The sequence below is a fragment of the Abramis brama genome (genome assembly GCF_963993115.1).
Source record: "Abramis brama genome assembly, chromosome: 24".
Taxonomy (NCBI): Eukaryota; Metazoa; Chordata; class Actinopteri; order Cypriniformes; family Leuciscidae; genus Abramis; species Abramis brama.
Genome location: NC_139986.1, coordinates 10,538,970 through 10,556,920, shown reverse-complemented (window position 1 = coordinate 10,556,920; position 17,951 = coordinate 10,538,970).

Sequence of the window (17,951 nt, the reverse complement as noted above, 5' to 3'; positions counted from 1 at the left end):
ATGATAAATCAGCTATACAGAGGTCCCCTTTTGACCTCCTGAACATATTTCTGGAAAAAGAGTCCTCGATCTTGGGCTTTCTATACATACTCATAGACTCCTTCTGATGCTTCATAAGCCATATAGATGTCCATATCTGACCTTTTGAACTTATTTGTGGTCAAAGTGTCCTAAAAAAAATTCAAACTATATAAAGTTATAGACTCCTTTTGATGATAAGTCAGCTATACAGAGGTCCCATTTTTACCTTCTGAACATGTTTCTGGCCAAAGAGTCCTCGATCTTGGGCTTTCTATACATACTCATAGACTCCTTCTGATGCTTCATAAGCAATATAGATTTCCATATCTGACATTTTGAACTTATTTGTGGTCAAAGTGTCCTAACATTTTTTCAAACTATATAAAGTTATAGACTCCTTTTGATGATAAGTCAGCTATACAGAGGTCCCCTTTTGACCTCCTGAACATATTTCTGGCCAAAGAGTCCTCGATCTTGGGCTTTCTATACATACTCATAGACTCCTTCTGATGCTTCATAAGCCATATAGATGTCCATATCTGACCTTTTGAACTTATTTGTGGTCAAAGTGTCCTAAAAAAAATTCAAACTATATAAAGTTATAGACTCCTTTTGATGATAATTCAGCTATACAGAGGTCCCATTTTGACCTTCTGAACATGTTTCTGGCCAAAGAGTCCTCGATCTTGGGCTTTCTATACATACTCATAGACTCCTCCTTCTGATGCTTCATAAGCAATATAGATTTCCATATCTGACATTTTGAACTTATTTGTGGTCAAAGTGTCCTAACATTTTTTCAAACTATATAAAGTTATAGACTCCTTTTGATGATAAATCAGCTATACAGAGGGCCCCTTTTGACCCCCAGAACATATTTCTGGCCAAAGAGTCCTCGATCTTATGCTTTCTACAAATACTCATAAACTCCTTCTGATGCTTCATAAGCCATATAGATGTCCATATCTGACCTGTTGAACTTATTTGTGGTCAAAGAGTCCTAAAATTTTTCAAACTATATAAAGTTATAGACTCCTTTTGATGATAAGTCAGCTATACAGAGGTCCCCTTTTGACCTCCTGAACATATTTCTGGCAAAAGAGTCCTCGATCTTGGGCTTTCTATACATACTCATAGACTCCTTCTGATGCTTCATAAGCCATATAGATGTTCATATCTGACCTTTTGACCTTATTTGTGGTCAAAGTGTCCTAAAAATTTTCAAACCAAATAAAGTTATAGACTCCTTTTGATGATAAGTCAGCTATACAGAGGTCCCCTTTTGACCTCCTGAACATATTTCTGGCCAAAGAGTCCTCGATCTTGGGCTTTCTATACATACTCATAGACTCCTTCTGATGCTTCATAAGCCATATAGATGTCCATATCTGACCTTTTGAACTTATTTGTGGTCAAAGTGTCCTAACATTTTTTCACACTATAGAAAGTTATAGACTCCTTTTGATGATAAAACAGCTATACAGAGGTCCCCTTTTGACCTCCTGAACATATTTCTGGCCAAAGAGTCCTCGATCTTGGGCTTTCTATACATACTCATAGACTCCTTCTGATGCTTCATAAGCCATATAGATGTCCATATCTGACCTTTTGAACTTATTTGTGGTCAAAGTGTCCTAAAAAAAATTCAAACTATATAAAGTTATAGACTCCTTTTGATGATAAGTCAGCTATACAGAGGTCCCATTTTGACCTTCTGAACATGTTTCTGGCCAAAGAGTCCTCGATCTTGGGCTTTCTATACATACTCATAGACTCCTTCTGATGCTTCATAAGCAATATAGATTTCCATATCTGACATTTTGAACTTATTTGTGGTCAAAGTGTCCTAACATTTTTTCAAACTATATAAAGTTATAGACTCCTTTTGATGATAAATCAGCTATACAGAGGGCCCCTTTTGACCTCCAGAACATATTTCTGGCCAAAGAGTCCTCGATCTTATGCTTTCTACAAATACTCATAAACTCCTTCTGATGCTTCATAAGCCATATAGATGTCCATATCTGACCTGTTGAACTTATTTGTGGTCAAAGAGTCCTAACATTTTTCAAACTATATAAAGTTATAGACTCCTTTTGATGATAAGTCAGCTATACAGAGGTCCCCTTTTGACCTCCTGAACATATTTCTGGCAAAAGAGTCCTCAATCTTGGGCTTTCTATACATACTCATAGATTCCTTCTGATGCTTCATAAGCCATATAGATGTCCATATCTGACCTTTTGAACTTATTTGTGGTCAAAGTGTCCTAAAAAAAATTCAAACTATAGAATGTTATAGACTCCTTTTGATGATAAATCAGCTATACAGAGGTCCCCTTTTGACCTCATGAACATAATTCTGGCCAAAGAGTTCTCGATCTTGGGCGTTCTATACATACTCATAGACTCCTTCTGATGCTTCATAAGCAATATAGATTTCCATATCTGACATTTTGAACTTATTTGTGGTCAAAGTGTCCTAACATTTTTTCAAACTATATAAAGTTATAGACTCCTTTTGATGATAAATCAGCTATACAGAGGGCCCCTTTTGACCTCCAGAACATATTTCTGGCCAAAGAGTCCTCGATCTTATGCTTTCTACAAATACTCATAAACTCCTTCTGATGCTTCATAAGCCATATAGATGTCCATATCTGACCTGTTGAACTTATTTGTGGTCAAAGAGTCCTAAAATTTTTCAAACTATATAAAGTTATAGACTCCTTTTGATGATAAGTCAGCTATACAGAGGTCCCCTTTTGACCTCCTGAACATATTTCTGGCAAAAGAGTCCTCGATCTTGGGCTTTCTATACATACTCATAGACTCCTTCTGATGCTTCATAAGCCATATAGATGTTCATATCTGACCTTTTGACCTTATTTGTGGTCAAAGTGTCCTAAAAATTTTCAAACCAAATAAAGTTATAGACTCCTTTTGATGATAAGTCAGCTATACAGAGGTCCCCTTTTGACCTCCTGAACATATTTCTGGCCAAAGAGTCCTCGATCTTGGGCTTTCTATACATACTCATAGACTCCTTCTGATGCTTCATAAGCCATATAGATGTCCATATCTGACCTTTTGAACTTATTTGTGGTCAAAGTGTCCTAACATTTTTTCACACTATAGAAAGTTATAGACTCCTTTTGATGATAAAACAGCTATACAGAGGTCCCCTTTTGACCTCCTGAACATATTTCTGGCCAAAGAGTCCCCGATCTTGGGCTTTCTATACATACTCATAACTCCTTCTGATGCTTCATAAGCCATATAGATGTCCATATCTGACCTTTTGAACTTATTTGTGGTCAAAGTGTCCTAAAAAAAATTCAAACTATATAAAGTTATAGACTCCTTTTGATGATAAGTCAGCTATACAGAGGTCCCATTTTGACCTTCTGAACATGTTTCTGGCCAAAGAGTCCTCGATCTTGGGCTTTCTATACATACTCATAGACTCCTTCTGATGCTTCATAAGCAATATAGATTTCCATATCTGACATTTTGAACTTATTTGTGGTCAAAGTGTCCTAACATTTTTTCAAACTATATAAAGTTATAGACTCCTTTTGATGATAAGTCAGCTATACAGAGGTCCCCTTTTGACCTCCTGAACATATTTCTGGCCAAAGAGTCCTCGATCTTGGGCTTTCTGTACATACTCATAGACTCCTTCTGATGCTTCATAAGCAATATAGATTTCCATATCTGACATTTTGAACTTATTTGTGGTCAAAGTGTCCTAAAAAAAATTCAAACTATATAAAGTTATAGACTCCTTTTGATGATGAGTCAGCTATACAGAGGTCCCCGTTTGACCTCCAGAACATATTTCTGGCCAAAGAGTCCTCGATCTTGGGCTTTCTGTACATACTCATAGACTCCTTCTGATGCTTCATAAGCCATATAGATGTCCATATCTGACCTTTTGAACTTATTTGTGGTCAAAGTGTCCTAAAAAAAATTATAACTATATAAAATTATAGACTCCTTTTGATGATAAATCAGCTATACAGAGGGCCCCGTTTCACCTCCAGAACATATTTCTGGCCAAAGAGTCCTCGATCTTATGCTTTCTATACATACTCATAGACTCCTTCTGATGCTTCATAAGCCATATAGATGTCCATATCTGACCTTTTGAACTTATCTGTGGTCAAAGTGTCCTAAAAAAAATTCTAACTATATAAAGTTATAGACTCCTTTTGATGATAAGTCAGCTATACAGAGGTCCCCTTTTGACCTTCTGAACGCTTCATAAGCAATATAGATTTCCATATCTGACATTTTGAACTTATTTGTGGTCAAAGTGTCCTAACATTTTTTCACACTATATAAAGTTATAGACTCCTTTTGATGATAAATCAGCTATACAGAGGTCCCCTTTTGACCTCCTGAACATATTTCTGGCCAAAGAGTCCTCGATCTTGGGCTTTCTATACATACTCATAACTCCTTCTGATGCTTCATAAGCCATATAGATTTCCATATCTGACATTTTGAACTTATTTGTGGTCAAAGTGCCCTAAAAAAAATTCAAACTATATAAAGTTATAGACTCCTTTTAAATATAAATCAGCTATACAGAGAGCCCCTTTTGACCTCCTGAACATATTTCTGGCCAAAGAGTCCTCGATTTTGGGCTTTCTATACATACTCATAGACTCCTTCTGATGCTTCATAAGCCATATAGATGTCCATATCTGACCTGTTGAAGTTATTTGTGGTCAAAGTGTCCTAAAATTTTTCAAACTATATAAAGTTATAGACTCCTTTTGATGATAAGTCAGCTATACAGAGGTCCCCTTTTGACCTCCTGAACATATTTCTGGCCAAAGAGTCCTCAATCTTGGGCTTTCTATACATACTCATAGACTCCTTCTGATGCTTCATAAGCCATATAGATGTCCATATCTGAGCTTTTGAACTTATTTGTGGTCAAAGTGTCCTAAAAAAAATTCAAACTATATAAAGTTATAGACTCCTTTTGATGATAAGTCAGCTATACAGAGGTCCCATTTTTACCTTCTGAACATGTTTCTGGCCAAAGAGTCCTCGATCTTGGGCTTTCTATACATACTCATAGACTCCTTCTGATGCTTCATAAGCAATATAGATGTCCATATCTGACCTGTTGAACTTATTTGTGGTCAAAGTGTCCTAAAAAAAATTATAACTATATAAAATTATAGACTCCTTTTGATGATAAATCAGCTATACAGAGGGCCCCGTTTCACCTCCAGAACATATTTCTGGCCAAAGAGTCCTCGATCTTATGCTTTCTATACATACTCATAGACTCCTTCTGATGCTTCATAAGCCATATAGATGTCCATATCTGACCTTTTGAACTTATCTGTGGTCAAAGTGTCCTAAAAAAAATTCTAACTATAGAAAGTTATAGACGCCTTTTGATGATAAATCAGCTATACAGAGGGCCCCTTTTGACCTCCTGAACATATTTCTGGCAAAAGAGTCCTCGATCTTGGGCTTTCTATACATACTCATAGACTCCTTCTGATGCTTCATAAGCCATATAGATGTTCATATCTGACCTTTTGACCTTATTTGTGGTCAAAGTGTCCTAAAAATTTTCAAATCAAATAAAGTTATAGACTCCTTTTGATGATAAGTCAGCTATACAGAGGTCCCCTTTTGACCTCCTGAACATATTTCTGGCCAAAGAGTCCTCGATCTTGGGCTTTCTATACATACTCATAGACTCCTTCTGATGCTTCATAAGCCATATAGATGTCCATATCTGACCCTTTGAACTTATTTGTGGTCAAAGTGTCCTAAAAAAAATTCAAACTATAGAAAGTTATAGACTCCTTTTGATGATAAATCAGCTATACAGAGGTCCCCTTTTGACCTCATGAACATAATTCTGGCCAAAGAGTTCTCGATCTTGGGCGTTCTATACATACTCATAGACTCCTTCTGATGCTTCATAAGCAATATAGATTTCCATATCTGACATTTTGAATTTATTTGTGGTCAAAGTGTCCTAACATTTTTTCACACTATAGAAAGTTATAGACTCCTTTTGATGATAAATCAGCTATACAGAGGTCCCCTTTTGACCTCCTGAACATATTTCTGGCCAAAGAGTCCTCGATCTTGGGCTTTCTATACATACTCATAACTCCTTCTGATGCTTCATAAGCCATATAGATTTCCATATCTGACATTTTGAACTTATTTGTGGTCAAAGTGCCCTAAAAAAAATTCAAACTATATAAAGTTATAGACTCCTTTTAAATATAAATCAGCTATACAGAGAGCCCCTTTTGACCTCCTGAACATATTTCTGGCCAAAGAGTCCTCGATCTTTTGGTTTCTATACATACTCATAGACTCCTTCTGGTGCTTCATAAGCCATATAGGTTTCCATGTCTGACATTTTGAACTTATTTGTGGTCAAAGTGTCCTAAAAAAAATTCAAACTATATAAAGTTATAGACTCCTTTTGATGATAAGTCAGCTATACAGAGGTCCCCTTTTGACCTCCTGAACATATTTCTTGGCCAAAGAGTCCTCGATTTTGGGCTTTCTATACATACTCATAGACTCCTTCTGATGCTTCATAAGCCATATAGATGTCCATATCTGACCTGTTGAACTTATTTGTGGTCAAAGTGTCCTAAAATTTTTCAAACTATATAAAGTTATAGACTCCTTTTGATGATAAGTCAGCTATACAGAGGTCCCCTTTTGACCTCCTGAACGCTTCATAAGCAATATAGATTTCCATATCTGACATTTTGAACTTATTTGTGGTCAAAGTGTCCTAACATTTTTTCACACTATAGAAAGTTATAGACTCCTTTTGATGATAAATCAGCTATACAGAGGTCCCCTTTTGACCTCCTGAACATATTTCTGGCCAAAGAGTCCTCGATCTTGGGCTTTCTATACATACTCATAACTCCTTCTGATGCTTCATAAGCCATATAGATTTCCATATTTGACATTTTGAACTTATTTGTGGTCAAAGTGCCCTAAAAAAAATTCAAACTATATAAAGTTATAGACTCCTTTTAAATATAAATCAGCTATACAGAGAGCCCCTTTTGACCTCCTGATCATATTTCTGGCCAAAGATTCCTCGATCTTTTGGTTTCTATACATACTCATAGACTCCTTCTGGTGCTTCATAAGCCATATAGGTTTCCATGTCTGACATTTTAGAACTTATTTGTGGTCAAAGTGTCCTAAAAAAAATTCAAACTATATAAAGTTATAGACTCCTTTTGATGATAAGTCAGCTATACAGAGGTCCCCTTTTGACCTCCTGAACATATTTCTGGCCAAAGAGTCCTCGATTTTGGGCTTTCTATACATACTCATAGACTCCTTCTGATGCTTCATAAGCCATATAGATGTCCATATCTGACCTGTTGAACTTATTTGTGGTCAAAGTGTCCTAAAATTTTTCAAACTATATAAAGTTATAGACTCCTTTTGATGATAAGTCAGCTATACAGAGGTCCCCTTTTGACCTCCTGAACATATTTCTGGCCAAAGAGTCCTCAATCTTGGGCTTTCTATACATACTCATAGATTCCTTCTGATGCTTCATAAGCCATATAGATGTCCATATCTGACCTTTTGAACTTATTTTTGGTCAAAGTGTCCTAAAAAAAATTATAACTATATAAAATTATAGACTCCTTTTGATGATAAATCAGCTATACAGAGGGCCCCGTTTCACCTCCAGAACATATTTCTGGCCAAAGAGTCCTCGATCTTATGCTTTCTATACATACTCATAGACTCCTTCTGATGCTTCATAAGCCATATAGATGTCCATATCTGACCTTTTGAACTTATCTGTGGTCAAAGTGTCCTAAAAAAAATTCTAACTATAGAAAGTTATAGACGCCTTTTGATGATAAATCAGCTATACAGAGGGCCCCTTTTGACCTCCTGAACATATTTCTGGCAAAAGAGTCCTCGATCATGGGCTTTCTATACATACTCATAGACTCCTTCTGATGCTTCATAAGCCATATAGATGTTCATATCTGACCTTTTGACCTTATTTGTGGTCAAAGTGTCCTAAAAATTTTCAAATCAAATAAAGTTATAGACTCCTTTTGATGATGTCAGCTATACAGAGGTCCCCTTTTGACCTCCTGAACATATTTCTGGCCAAAGAGTCCTCGATCTTGGGCTTTCTATACATACTCATAGACTCCTTCTGATGCTTCATAAGCCATATAGATGTCCATATCTGACCTTTTGAACTTATTTGTGGTCAAAGTGTCTTAAAAAAAATTCAAACTATAGAAAGTTATAGACTCCTTTTGATGATAAATCAGCTATACAGAGGTCCCCTTTTGACCTCATGAACATAATTCTGGCCAAAGAGTTCTCGATCTTGGGCGTTCTATACATACTCATAGACTCCTTCTGATGCTTCATAAGCAATATAGATTTCCATATCTGACATTTTGAACTTATTTGTGGTCAAAGTGTCCTAACATTTTTTCACACTATAGAAAGTTATAGACTCCTTTTGATGATAAATCAGCTATACAGAGGTCCCCTTTTGACCTCCTGAACATATTTCTGGCCAAAGAGTCCTCGATCTTGGGCTTTCTATACATACTCATAACTCCTTCTGATGCTTCATAAGCCATATAGATTTCCATATCTGACATTTTGAACTTATTTGTGGTCAAAGTGCCCTAAAAAAAATTCAAACTATATAAAGTTATAGACTCCTTTTAAATATAAATCAGCTATACAGAGAGCCCCTTTTGACCTCCTGAACATATTTCTGGCCAAAGAGTCCTCGATCTTTTGGTTTCTATACATACTCATAGACTCCTTCTGGTGCTTCATAAGCCATATAGGTTTCCATGTCTGACATTTTGAACTTATTTGTGGTCAAAGTGTCCTAAAAAAAATTCAAACTATATAAAGTTATAGACTCCTTTTGATGATAAGTCAGCTATACAGAGGTCCCCTTTTGACCTCCTGAACATATTTCTTGGCCAAAGAGTCCTCGATTTTGGGCTTTCTATACATACTCATAGACTCCTTCTGATGCTTCATAAGCCATATAGATGTCCATATCTGACCTGTTGAACTTATTTGTGGTCAAAGTGTCCTAAAATTTTTCAAACTATATAAAGTTATAGACTCCTTTTGATGATAAGTCAGCTATACAGAGGTCCCCTTTTGACCTCCTGAACGCTTCATAAGCAATATAGATTTCCATATCTGACATTTTGAACTTATTTGTGGTCAAAGTGTCCTAACATTTTTTCACACTATAGAAAGTTATAGACTCCTTTTGATGATAAATCAGCTATACAGAGGTCCCCTTTTGACCTCCTGAACATATTTCTGGCCAAAGAGTCCTCGATCTTGGGCTTTCTATACATACTCATAACTCCTTCTGATGCTTCATAAGCCATATAGATTTCCATATTTGACATTTTGAACTTATTTGTGGTCAAAGTGCCCTAAAAAAAATTCAAACTATATAAAGTTATAGACTCCTTTTAAATATAAATCAGCTATACAGAGAGCCCCTTTTGACCTCCTGATCATATTTCTGGCCAAAGATTCCTCGATCTTTTGGTTTCTATACATACTCATAGACTCCTTCTGGTGCTTCATAAGCCATATAGGTTTCCATGTCTGACATTTTAGAACTTATTTGTGGTCAAAGTGTCCTAAAAAAAATTCAAACTATATAAAGTTATAGACTCCTTTTGATGATAAGTCAGCTATACAGAGGTCCCCTTTTGACCTCCTGAACATATTTCTGGCCAAAGAGTCCTCGATTTTGGGCTTTCTATACATACTCATAGACTCCTTCTGATGCTTCATAAGCCATATAGATGTCCATATCTGACCTGTTGAACTTATTTGTGGTCAAAGTGTCCTAAAATTTTTCAAACTATATAAAGTTATAGACTCCTTTTGATGATAAGTCAGCTATACAGAGGTCCCCTTTTGACCTCCTGAACATATTTCTGGCCAAAGAGTCCTCAATCTTGGGCTTTCTATACATACTCATAGATTCCTTCTGATGCTTCATAAGCCATATAGATGTCCATATCTGACCTTTTGAACTTATTTTTGGTCAAAGTGTACTAACATTTTTTCAAACTATAGAAAGTTATAGACTCCTTTTTATGATAAATCAGCTATACAGAGGTCCCCTTTTGACCTCCAGAACATATTTCTGGCCAAAGAGTCCTCGATCTTGGGCTTTCTATACATACTCATAGACTCCTACTGATGCTTCATAAGCCATATAGATGTCCATATCTGACCTTTTGAACTTATTTGTGGTCAAAGTGTCCTAACATTTTTTCAAACTATAGAAAGTTATAGGCTCCTTTTGATGATAAATCAGCTATACAGAGGGCCCCTTTTGACCTCCAGAACATATTTCTGGCCAAAGAGTCCTCGATCTTATGCTTTCTTTACATACTCATAGACTCCTTCTGATGCTTAATAAGCCATATAGATGTCCATATCTGACCTTTTGAACTTATCTGTGGTCAAAGTGTCCTAAAATTTTTCAAACTATATAAAGTTATAGACTCCTTTTGATGATAAGTCAGCTATACAGAGGTCCCCTTTTGACCTCCTGAACGCTTCATAAGCAATATAGATTTCCATATCTGACATTTTGAACTTATTTGTGGTCAAAGTGTCCTAACATTTTTTCACACTATAGAAAGTTATAGACTCCTTTTGATGATAAATCAGCTATACAGAGGTCCCCTTTTGACCTCCTGAACATATTTCTGGCCAAAGAGTCCTCGATCTTGGGCTTTCTATACATACTCATAACTCCTTCTGATGCTTCATAAGCCATATAGATTTCCATATTTGACATTTTGAACTTATTTGTGGTCAAAGTGCCCTAAAAAAAATTCAAACTATATAAAGTTATAGACTCCTTTTAAATATAAATCAGCTATACAGAGAGCCCCTTTTGACCTCCTGATCATATTTCTGGCCAAAGATTCCTCGATCTTTTGGTTTCTATACATACTCATAGACTCCTTCTGGTGCTTCATAAGCCATATAGGTTTCCATGTCTGACATTTTAGAACTTATTTGTGGTCAAAGTGTCCTAAAAAAAATTCAAACTATATAAAGTTATAGACTCCTTTTGATGATAAGTCAGCTATACAGAGGTCCCCTTTTGACCTCCTGAACATATTTCTGGCCAAAGAGTCCTCGATTTTGGGCTTTCTATACATACTCATAGACTCCTTCTGATGCTTCATAAGCCATATAGATGTCCATATCTGACCTGTTGAACTTATTTGTGGTCAAAGTGTCCTAAAATTTTTCAAACTATATAAAGTTATAGACTCCTTTTGATGATAAGTCAGCTATACAGAGGTCCCCTTTTGACCTCCTGAACATATTTCTGGCCAAAGAGTCCTCAATCTTGGGCTTTCTATACATACTCATAGATTCCTTCTGATGCTTCATAAGCCATATAGATGTCCATATCTGACCTTTTGAACTTATTTTTGGTCAAAGTGTCCTAAAAAAAATTATAACTATATAAAATTATAGACTCCTTTTGATGATAAATCAGCTATACAGAGGGCCCCGTTTCACCTCCAGAACATATTTCTGGCCAAAGAGTCCTCGATCTTATGCTTTCTATACATACTCATAGACTCCTTCTGATGCTTCATAAGCCATATAGATGTCCATATCTGACCTTTTGAACTTATCTGTGGTCAAAGTGTCCTAAAAAAAATTCTAACTATAGAAAGTTATAGACGCCTTTTGATGATAAATCAGCTATACAGAGGGCCCCTTTTGACCTCCTGAACATATTTCTGGCAAAAGAGTCCTCGATCTTGGGCTTTCTATACATACTCATAGACTCCTTCTGATGCTTCATAAGCCATATAGATGTTCATATCTGACCTTTTGACCTTATTTGTGGTCAAAGTGTCCTAAAAATTTTCAAATCAAATAAAGTTATAGACTCCTTTTGATGATAAGTCAGCTATACAGAGGTCCCCTTTTGACCTCCTGAACATATTTCTGGCCAAAGAGTCCTCGATCTTGGGCTTTCTATACATACTCATAGACTCCTTCTGATGCTTCATAAGCCATATAGATGTCCATATCTGACCTTTTGAACTTATTTGTGGTCAAAGTGTCCTAAAAAAAATTCAAACTATAGAAAGTTATAGACTCCTTTTGATGATAAATCAGCTATACAGAGGTCCCCTTTTGACCTCATGAACATAATTCTGGCCAAAGAGTTCTCGATCTTGGGCGTTCTATACATACTCATAGACTCCTTCTGATGCTTCATAAGCAATATAGATTTCCATATCTGACATTTTGAACTTATTTGTGGTCAAAGTGTCCTAACATTTTTTCACACTATAGAAAGTTATAGACTCCTTTTGATGATAAATCAGCTATACAGAGGTCCCCTTTTGACCTCCTGAACATATTTCTGGCCAAAGAGTCCTCGATCTTGGGCTTTCTATACATACTCATAACTCCTTCTGATGCTTCATAAGCCATATAGATTTCCATATCTGACATTTTGAACTTATTTGTGGTCAAAGTGCCCTAAAAAAAATTCAAACTATATAAAGTTATAGACTCCTTTTAAATATAAATCAGCTATACAGAGAGCCCCTTTTGACCTCCTGAACATATTTCTGGCCAAAGAGTCCTCGATCTTTTGGTTTCTATACATACTCATAGACTCCTTCTGGTGCTTCATAAGCCATATAGGTTTCCATGTCTGACATTTTGAACTTATTTGTGGTCAAAGTGTCCTAAAAAAAATTCAAACTATATAAAGTTATAGACTCCTTTTGATGATAAGTCAGCTATACAGAGGTCCCCTTTTGACCTCCTGAACATATTTCTTGGCCAAAGAGTCCTCGATTTTGGGCTTTCTATACATACTCATAGACTCCTTCTGATGCTTCATAAGCCATATAGATGTCCATATCTGACCTGTTGAACTTATTTGTGGTCAAAGTGTCCTAAAATTTTTCAAACTATATAAAGTTATAGACTCCTTTTGATGATAAGTCAGCTATACAGAGGTCCCCTTTTGACCTCCTGAACGCTTCATAAGCAATATAGATTTCCATATCTGACATTTTGAACTTATTTGTGGTCAAAGTGTCCTAACATTTTTTCACACTATAGAAAGTTATAGACTCCTTTTGATGATAAATCAGCTATACAGAGGTCCCCTTTTGACCTCCTGAACATATTTCTGGCCAAAGAGTCCTCGATCTTGGGCTTTCTATACATACTCATAACTCCTTCTGATGCTTCATAAGCCATATAGATTTCCATATTTGACATTTTGAACTTATTTGTGGTCAAAGTGCCCTAAAAAAAATTCAAACTATATAAAGTTATAGACTCCTTTTAAATATAAATCAGCTATACAGAGAGCCCCTTTTGACCTCCTGATCATATTTCTGGCCAAAGATTCCTCGATCTTTTGGTTTCTATACATACTCATAGACTCCTTCTGGTGCTTCATAAGCCATATAGGTTTCCATGTCTGACATTTTAGAACTTATTTGTGGTCAAAGTGTCCTAAAAAAAATTCAAACTATATAAAGTTATAGACTCCTTTTGATGATAAGTCAGCTATACAGAGGTCCCCTTTTGACCTCCTGAACATATTTCTGGCCAAAGAGTCCTCGATTTTGGGCTTTCTATACATACTCATAGACTCCTTCTGATGCTTCATAAGCCATATAGATGTCCATATCTGACCTGTTGAACTTATTTGTGGTCAAAGTGTCCTAAAATTTTTCAAACTATATAAAGTTATAGACTCCTTTTGATGATAAGTCAGCTATACAGAGGTCCCCTTTTGACCTCCTGAACATATTTCTGGCCAAAGAGTCCTCAATCTTGGGCTTTCTATACATACTCATAGATTCCTTCTGATGCTTCATAAGCCATATAGATGTCCATATCTGACCTTTTGAACTTATTTTTGGTCAAAGTGTACTAACATTTTTTCAAACTATAGAAAGTTATAGACTCCTTTTTATGATAAATCAGCTATACAGAGGTCCCCTTTTGACCTCCAGAACATATTTCTGGCCAAAGAGTCCTCGATCTTGGGCTTTCTATACATACTCATAGACTCCTACTGATGCTTCATAAGCCATATAGATGTCCATATCTGACCTTTTGAACTTATTTGTGGTCAAAGTGTCCTAACATTTTTTCAAACTATAGAAAGTTATAGGCTCCTTTTGATGATAAATCAGCTATACAGAGGGCCCCTTTTGACCTCCAGAACATATTTCTGGCCAAAGAGTCCTCGATCTTATGCTTTCTTTACATACTCATAGACTCCTTCTGATGCTTAATAAGCCATATAGATGTCCATATCTGACCTTTTGAACTTATCTGTGGTCAAAGTGTCCTAAAATTTTTCAAACTATATAAAGTTATAGACTCCTTTTGATGATAAGTCAGCTATACAGAGGTCCCCTTTTGACCTCCTGAACGCTTCATAAGCAATATAGATTTCCATATCTGACATTTTGAACTTATTTGTGGTCAAAGTGTCCTAACATTTTTTCACACTATAGAAAGTTATAGACTCCTTTTGATGATAAATCAGCTATACAGAGGTCCCCTTTTGACCTCCTGAACATATTTCTGGCCAAAGAGTCCTCGATCTTGGGCTTTCTATACATACTCATAACTCCTTCTGATGCTTCATAAGCCATATAGATTTCCATATTTGACATTTTGAACTTATTTGTGGTCAAAGTGCCCTAAAAAAAATTCAAACTATATAAAGTTATAGACTCCTTTTAAATATAAATCAGCTATACAGAGAGCCCCTTTTGACCTCCTGATCATATTTCTGGCCAAAGATTCCTCGATCTTTTGGTTTCTATACATACTCATAGACTCCTTCTGGTGCTTCATAAGCCATATAGGTTTCCATGTCTGACATTTTAGAACTTATTTGTGGTCAAAGTGTCCTAAAAAAAATTCAAACTATATAAAGTTATAGACTCCTTTTGATGATAAGTCAGCTATACAGAGGTCCCCTTTTGACCTCCTGAACATATTTCTGGCCAAAGAGTCCTCGATTTTGGGCTTTCTATACATACTCATAGACTCCTTCTGATGCTTCATAAGCCATATAGATGTCCATATCTGACCTGTTGAACTTATTTGTGGTCAAAGTGTCCTAAAATTTTTCAAACTATATAAAGTTATAGACTCCTTTTGATGATAAGTCAGCTATACAGAGGTCCCCTTTTGACCTCCTGAACATATTTCTGGCCAAAGAGTCCTCAATCTTGGGCTTTCTATACATACTCATAGATTCCTTCTGATGCTTCATAAGCCATATAGATGTCCATATCTGACCTTTTGAACTTATTTTTGGTCAAAGTGTACTAACATTTTTTCAAACTATAGAAAGTTATAGACTCCTTTTTATGATAAATCAGCTATACAGAGGTCCCCTTTTGACCTCCAGAACATATTTCTGGCCAAAGAGTCCTCGATCTTGGGCTTTCTATACATACTCATAGACTCCTTCTGATGCTTCATAAGCCATATAGATGTCCATATCTGACCTTTTGAACTTATTTGTGGTCAAAGTGTCCTAACATTTTTTCAAACTATAGAAAGTTATAGTCTCCTTTTGATGATAAATCAGCTATACAGAGGGCCCCTTTTGACCTCCAGAACATATTTCTGGCCAAAGAGTCCTCGATCTTATGCTTTCTTTACATACTCATAGACTCCTTCTGATGCTTCATAAGCCATATAGATGTCCATATCTGACCTTTTGAACTTATCTGTGGTCAAAGTGTCCTAAAAAAAATTCAAACTATATAAAATTATAGACTCCTTTTGATGATAAATCAGCTATACAGAGGGCCCCGTTTCACCTCCAGAACATATTTCTGGCCAAAGAGTCCTCGATCTTATGCTTTCTTTACATACTCATAGACTCCTTCTGATGCTTCATAAGCCATATAGATGTCCATATCTGACCTTTTGAACTTATCTGTGGTCAAAGTGTCCTAAAAAAAATTCTAACTATAGAAAGTTATAGACGCCTTTTGATGATAAATCAGCTATACAGAGGGCCCCTTTTGACCTCCAGAACATATTTCTGGCCAAAGAGTCCTCGATCTTATGCTTTCTAGAAATACTCATAGACTCCTTCTGATGCTTCATAAGCCATATAGATGTCCATATCTGACCTGTTGAACTTATTTGTGGTCAAAGTGTCCTAACATTTTTTCAAACTATAGAAAGTTATAGGCTCCTTTTGATGATAAATCAGCTATACAGAGGGCCCCTTTTGACCTCCAGAACATATTTCTGGCCAAAGAGTCCTCGATCTTATGCTTTCTATACATACTCATAGACTCCTTCTGATGCTTCATAAGCCATATAGATGTCCATATCTGACCCATTGAACATATATCTGGCCAAAGAGACCTAGAACTTTAATTATCTATACATAATTACTATCTCCTTCTGATTTTTCATCACCCAGGCTTTTATCCATATTTGACAATTGAACATATTTCTATACATACTCATAGACTCTTTCAGATAGTACTTCAGCCAAAAAATGATCCATAATTGACTACTAAACTCATTTCTGAGCGATGGGTTTATAATCTTGAATTCTCTATACATTGACTCCTTCTGATGTTACAATAGCAAAACATTATTGTATTGTATTGTATCAATATGACCTATTAAACCTATTTCTGACCAATGAGTCTATGAACATTTTTCAATACATACTCAATGACTCCTGATTTTACAACAGCAATATAGTATTTCAAAATTTGATCAATTGAACATATTTCTGGCCAAAGAGACCTTGATCTTATTCTTTCTATACATACTCATTCTGATGTTTCATCAGCCAGATAATTGTCCACAACTGACCTACTGAACATTTTTCTGTTCACGAACTTGAACTTTCTATGCATAATCATTTACTTCTGATGTTTCTTCAGCCATACAGAAGTCCAGATTTGACATGTTGAACATATTTCTGACCAAAGAGTCTTTGATCTTGAACTTTCTATTCATAATTATAGACTCTTTCAGAAAGTACATCGGACAGACAATTATCCATATTAATTACTAAACATATTTCTGGCCAACAAGTCCATGAACTTGAACATTCTGTACATGCTAATTGACTCCTTTTAGTGTTTCATCAGCCAGACATTAGTCCATAATTGACATCTATATAGCTAATGAAGAATCAGAAAGAGTCAATGAGTATATATAGAATAATCAAGTTTAGACTCTTTGACCAGAAAAAATGTCAGTATGTCAAATATGGACTTTTGTCATGATGATATAACATCCGAAGATATCAATCTGACTGTATAGTGTTAATCTTTAAGGACTCTTTGGCCAGTAATATTTTCGGTAGGTCAAATATGGACTTCTGTATGACTGATTTAACATCAGAAGGAGTCTATAGATTATGATAGACAAAATCCCCCAATTTATTTTTCAATCGGTCAAATATGGACTACCGCCTGCCTGGTTTGGCATTGCAAGAAGTCAGTCTATATTGTATAGTGAGTTAATGTTCACGGACTCTGGCCAGAAATATTTTCAGTAGGTCAAAAATAGACTACTGGCTGGTTAATATAACATCACAAGAAGTCAATCTGTAGTATAGCAAGATGATGTTCAAGAACTCTTTGGCCAGAAATATGTTCAGAAGGTCAAAAGGTGACCTTTGTATAGCTGATTTATTATCAGAAGGAGACTATAACTTGATATAGTTTGAAATTTTTTTAGGACACTTTGACCAGAAATAAGTTCAAAAGGTCAGATATGGACATCTATATGGCTTATGAAGCATCAGAAGGAGTTGGACTATGAGTATGTATAGAAAGC